The following is a 7,108-nucleotide window of genomic DNA, read 5'->3' as shown; positions in this document are numbered from 1 at the left end:
ATATATATATATATATATATAATTTAAAAATTGCAATAATATTACTTGTGGGGTGGGTTCGGGTGCGGGTGCGGGGTGAATGTCACCACCCCCAAACCCGTCCCCTCCCCCGAATTTTAATGTTGGGGAAAATCCGCACCCGCATCCGTACCCAATTAAAGCGGGTTTTCCCCGTCCAAATCAAATGGGTTCGGGTGGGTACCCGCGGGTGTGGATCTTATTGTCATCCCTAGATGTCACTTGGATAAATTATGTTGAGGATCATGCTTCCACAAGTGGATGAATCTTTAACCTTTGTGTAGGTGCAATTTCTTGGGGTTCAAATAAACAAACTTGCATTGTTGACACCATTGCAAAAAAATTTGTTCTAGCTACAGATAGTAAAAAGGTTGAATGACTAAGAAATATGTTGTGTGAGCTACCAATTTGACCAAAGCCAATGGCACCAATATCTACACATTGTAATAGTCAATCCACACTATAAAAAGCATATAATCAAGTGGTTTAATAATTTTTAAAATATTAAATTGTAACTGATACTATATTTTTTGGTGAAATATAAAATACTATAAAATATACTTTTCTTGTACCTTTATTATGTGCTATAAAATCTATTACAAATAATTGTTAATAAAATGCATTAAATATCATAACCAATACCAATTTAATTGTTATTAAACATTTCTGTAAATTCATTTAATAAAATTAATTATGAAAAATAATGAATTTAATAATAAAAAAGAGAAAATAATCTAAATATTTTTTACTTAATTGAATATATTTATTACTTTCACAAATCTTGGGGTTCATAAATTCAATATAAAATTCTTTTAAATAATACTATTAATCATTAAAATACTATTTTGTTTATTTATTATAAAATTATTATAATACTATTAAAAATAGAATACTGCTAAATATTATACTATATGAAATTATTATTTATAGATTAGAAAAATATTTATGAATTATAACAATGACTTGATTAATATTTTTAAAGGTTTTTCCTCTAAATGCTCGTCATAATTTTAATTTAATCATGCTATTTGACTAAAATAAATTAATATTTATTAGGGATAAATTAATATGTAGTGAACTGAATTAAAAATTAGTTTCACAAATTTTAGGGACAAAAAAACTTAATATAAAATTCATTAACGATCCTTCTTTTTCCCTTGTTTAGGTTTTATCCTTCGGTGTTTTTCTAGTGAGGTTTTTGATGATGTTTTTAGTTAGCATGATTGTTTTCCTGAGTTTAAACCTAGTCTCCTAAAATCTTCTTTTTTATTTTATTTTTTTAATAATTTGTTGTTAGGATGTTGCAAAATAAATTAAATATTTGGTTTAATTGTTTTCAAAGTGTCAACTTACTGGTATGAATTTCACAATGTAATGTCAAGGACATGGATCACAAACCTTAGGGTGCAAAAAAAGAACATTTAAATATTACCTCTATATATAATCTTTGTCTTTTTGGATTTTTTTGTAAGATTTTTCATAAAGCATATGCTTCTAGCATGATTTTTTTTGGGGTTTTGATATAGTCTCCCAAATTTTATTATGTTTATTTTATTTTTAATAATATATTGTTAGGGTACTGTAAATGATTATTTTAGAGGTTAATATAGTTGAATTAATGTCTTTTAATTATTTGATGCATTACCATTCTAATTTTTTTGCTTAAAGAAAATTATATTCACTATCATATATATTACATTCTATTAATAGGAATATCCATATATTTAGAGTCCGTTTGATAGACAGAATAAGAGACAAGATAAATATAAGTTATCATATCATGTCTGAATCCAATGTTTGATAAACCAACATGATATAATAAGTTAATCAAGACTTATATCCTATCATGTCTCTCTAGTTGAAATTTCTATCATGAATATAAGCTAGGTTACACACCATTAGGATATGATAAGAACAATATTTTACTTAATTATTCTTATAAAATATTATTTAACACATAAATATAAATATAATAAAATATAAATATAAATATAATAAAATATAAATATAAAAATAATTTATAAAATATAATCTAAAATGTAAAAATGTAAATCTAATCAAATAGAAAAATAATTAATAGAATTTGATATTAAACCTCAAAATGAAATATTAATAATAATTTAAAAAATGTTTATGATTCTATACAAGGGTAATTTTGTCTTTTTATATAATTTAATAAATTAGAATTCACAATTCTAAAAATATGTAAGTTAATAGAAATTTTAAAATAAATATAATTTATTTACTAGGTATTCTTGCCATTTACATATAATATATATCATATCTTTATATTATTCTAACAAATAAAATATAATTATTTGGTTAATCATGATTTTTTTTTAAATTTTAAAATTTTTATTTAGTAGTATCAATGAATAACCTTAACATAAAATTATTTAATTACTTATTTAATTGTTTTTTTTTTGTTAATTTATAATATTTAAAATATAATAAGTTAATTTTTAAAAAAATTAATATGAAATTGCTCACAATGGTAATTTTGTTATTTAAATATAATATATATTATATCATATCATGGTGAATTTCGTATCAAATACATCATAAAATAAAATGTTATCATGTTAGTTATCATGTGTGTATCAAACAAACACAGGATATGACAATATTAATCCTATCACTATACTATCATATTATCTTATTCTTATCCAACTTTATATTTTATCATGTCTCTTTCTATGTTGCACATCAAACAAACCCTTAAAGACTAATATGATTGAGAACCTAATATTAGACTACCGATGTGTAGTTTCTAACACAAAAATATTCCTTCAATCAAAACCTTAGTAAACAACAAAAAGAGTTTTAAAAATAAACCATAAAAAATTCAAAAAACAAACACAAAATCTTAATAGTTCAATTAATCAAACACATCAAAAGAAATTCAAAAATAAACACCAATAACAGGGTCGTTTTAAATATTTTAGAGACTTTTTTCTAATTTTAAAATTTTGACCCCTAATAAAAAACAAAGTGCAATTTTAAAAATTTTAAAAGGGGATAAAATAAAGCTTAGTCCTTATAAAAAAATTCTCAACTTTTTAACCCCCTAATTTTTGTAGTTTTGGTCCCCTATTTTAGCTGAATCACGAAAATAGTCCCCCATTTTATTTCTCATCAGTTTTGGTCTCACAAACCGAATTTTGGTCCAAAACGTGATGAAGTGTCATTTCTTTGCGCTTATTTAAACCACACCATGTCTCAAGATCTTGTGGTGCAATAATTGTACATGAGATCTATGATCATAAATGGTGTGGTGTGGCTTAAAAAAATGACACTTTATCAAGTTTCGGACCAAAGTTCTGTTTGAGAGACTAAAACTGGGGAGAAATAAAATGGAAGGACTATCTTCGTGATTCAGCTAATATAAGGAGACCAAAATTGCAATTAAACATTTTTTTAATTCATTTTTAGTCTTTATTTTAAAAAGTATTTTTTGTAAATTAATAATATTTTTAATTCTTATAAAATCAAAATAGAGACTAGAAGTGAATAAAAAAAATGAACTACCAAACTTAAAAGATCGTAATTTTGTAGGAATTAAAAATATATTCAACTGAAAAAAAAAATTCATTCTCATTTTATTATATTATAAAAAATAAAAAAATTGCAACCCTCAGTATTTGGAGGGCCTGTGCTATTGGTATGCTCCAACCCTGACCATGAACTAAAAATGAAAATTAAAATTGAAATTATTATTATCTCCATGGAAAGAAAATGACTTCATTAATATTAATTAATATAGAACAAAATACAAGTACAAGTTCAATGCTTGGTGCAATCTGTGGGCATAAAAGAGACAACATTGTTTACGATGTCATAGCCAACCAAAAAGTTTTGTTGCGCTACATTCCCATAGAGGACACCGGAAAAAAATCTATTGGGAAGAAAAGCGAAGCATACAACCTCGTCATCCATCGGAATAAAGGTGTTAAGCGCATTCAATTTGACATCTCCCCCACTAAAATGTACGGTGATTATAGGAACCTCAAACAACATTTTTGGTGTTGTTTTGTAGCAAAGACTCAATTGTTGAGTAGGATCCTTCACACGTTTTAACTTAATCATAGATGCTACTACATATTCTAACCTAGAATAAACATCAAGTGGAAAATAAGTTATTGTTGATCCTGAATCAATTATGGTATTTTCTTTCTTACCAGTTGTTAATGACAACCCCTCCAATTTTATAATATGGTATCCCACACTTATTGATTCCAAAGTTGTGGCATAAGTATCAAGAAAATTAATTATGGGAACTGAAACTGTCCTAGGACCATAAACTATTGCTCTATCTCCAAAATTTAGATTTCCTGAGATGTTAGCCTTTGAAAATAATGGCACCATGCAATAGGAAAATTTTCCACCAACTAAAGAACCCAATTGAGATATAAGAGACAAAGGTCCATGTCCAATGACAACTATGCCAGAGGCATAACCCTCATTTGTCAAACTATTTTTGTGCGCACATCCTACCACAATTTTTGGAAATGAGATAGAAGAGCCTTTCTTAGAGGTTAAAGTTAAAGTATCCAAACTAATTTCTCCTTGTGAATTATTTGACCCATCCCCATATGAGTAATTAAATTCACAATTTTTTTTATCATTTAATGAGCAATGTCCATTTTCTACTTTTTTACATGTCGGAGAAGAGCAAGGAATGGTTTTGTAGGTTGAAGATTTTGTAGCGTCAAATAATGGTGATGTTTGGTTCCAACATGGTTTGCATGGCTTACATTGAAACCAAATACCGTTACTTCCTGTATCCAAAATACCGTATTGTTGAAATGGTGGCGTACCAATTGAATAACTCATGACATAATACGAACCCATATACGGCTTTAGAGTGGTTTTTGTTATGTTATTTGGGATAAAAGAAAGGGAATGCATGTGGGCACGGTTGATGGAATGCTTTACATAATTTGAAACTCGTTGGAATTTTGTCTCTGCAATAAGTAGAATGGTGATCTTGGAGAGTTGGGATTGATGAGTTCTACACTAAAGCCATGATTTTGAATCTCACTGGGACATACTCCAATGAAACAAAAAAATAGAAGAACAAGAAATGAATAAAATCTCATCGTTGTAATTGTAGAATATGACCACTAAGGGCAACGTTAGGATGATTTTATAGGATCATCTTTCAACATGTATATTATTGTATAATATAATTTCAAGTATTCTTTAAAAAATATATTTTTAAAATATTAAATTGTAACTAATACCATATTTTTTTGGTGAAATATAAAATATACTTTTATTGTACCTTTATTATGTGATATAATTTCTATTTTTGTTAATAAAATGTATTTAATATCATAATCATTTATGTTAATTCATTAAATTTATGTAATTATAAGAAATAATAAATAAGGAAAAACAAGTTAAATATTTCTTGATTGAGTATATTAGTTTCACAAATTAATTGAATATTACTTCCCCAAATCTTGGTGTGCAAGGAATTCAATATGAAATTTATTTAAATAACACTATTAAAGATTATAAAATTAATAAAAAATTAAACTATTAATTATTATAGTTTATGAAATTATAACTTATAAATTACAAGAATAATTATTAATTATAACAATTAATAAAATAATATTTTTAAATGTTTTAATATATTAATATTCATCATAATTTTAATTTAATCAAGCTATTGAATGTTTGTTTGACTTACACTATAACATCCTATTTTTCCTATTTTAAAATTTTTTGTGATGTTTTCGATATAGCTTTTCCTACGTTACAACTTACTCTACAACACCCTATTTAGGGTTTAGGGTCCTATTTTATAATTTTATGTGATGTTTTTATATTTATGACATGCTTATGACACTATAAGGAGAAACGTTTTTGACAAATTTTTTTTTATGCATGAGACAATGTGTTTCAGTGCTATGAAAAGTATATACAATGTTTTTTTTTAAATAAAAAAGATTTTCTAATGTATAGTTATATTTGTGAAAAATATTGTATAATGTAACTTATAACAGTACAAAACATCTACGATTCATGTTATATTATTAGATTTAGAATAAAAGTATTTGTATATTTTATATAAGACAAAATTCATGTTATATATATCATCTTAGCGCAACTTTTTGTTACAAACACGATTAATTATATTAAACGAGTGCAACTTTGTTACAAACACGATTAATTACATTAAACGAGCGACCAATATATACAACAAGGATAAAATTAACAATCAATACTATAGTAAAGTATAAAACAATCAATACAATACTGAATTAACAATTGTCATATGATTCTTAATACGAGCACATATTGCCACCGATCTTCCTTATCGTCAGTTAATTGATCTTCAAAGTAACTCGAACATTTGAATTCATCAAAGTATTACAAATGAAATATAATGCAACTAAGTTAAAATTAATCAATTGAAAATATTAAATATTAAAATAATATAAACTATATAAAATAAAATTAATATACCGTATTTGGAATTTCATTTTGATTAAAAGTGACGATCTCTTTCATGAACCTCATAACATAGTATCTACAATCTATCTCATTTTTTAGACGAGGACACTAGACAAATAAAAATATATATCAATGCAACGATTTATAAAACAAAACTTTAATCTCATGTTAATTTTATAAGACAAATTTTTGTAATTAACAATATTTATAGTTATACCCCAAATATAATATGTAGGTATATAAAATCTGTATTGGTCTCCTGATAATTTTGTTCAATTTATTCTTCAAAACTGGAGCTCTACTTTGAGCACGAAAAATTTAGATAGCTCTAACAAATATATATAATTGAATCTAGTTAGAATAACTACACACACAAACAACCAGATATATTTATGCAGGTTCTGATACATTATATACTTGCATATCAAGCATAAACTTCAATTTCAAGTGATTTGTATAATAACCATGTATTAAATCCAAATGATAAACTATTTCTAATGTGGCATTAATGACAATCCACACTTTAGGGGAAGACTTTTGAAGTCTTGATTTTGCAAGACCTTACTTTGGTGTTGCAACCAGCATATTTTAAGGTCCAACCTTCTCATTTTGTTCGACTTGTTGC

At 25.7% G+C, this 7,108-nt stretch overlaps 1 pseudogene; it reads right to left on the bottom strand.

Annotated features, from left to right (window-relative positions):
• Positions 1-3,801: 3,801 nt before the first annotated feature.
• LOC101506629 (aspartic proteinase CDR1-like) lies at positions 3,802-5,117 on the bottom strand (annotated as a pseudogene).
• Between the last annotated feature and the right edge of the window lie 1,991 nt (positions 5,118-7,108).

This window comes from Cicer arietinum, chromosome 7 (genome assembly GCF_000331145.2).
Source record: "Cicer arietinum cultivar CDC Frontier isolate Library 1 chromosome 7, Cicar.CDCFrontier_v2.0, whole genome shotgun sequence".
Lineage (NCBI taxonomy): Eukaryota > Viridiplantae > Streptophyta > Magnoliopsida > Fabales > Fabaceae > Cicer > Cicer arietinum.
The sequence above is the reverse complement of the archived record's forward strand: the minus strand, read 5'-3'. Positions and strand labels throughout refer to the sequence as shown.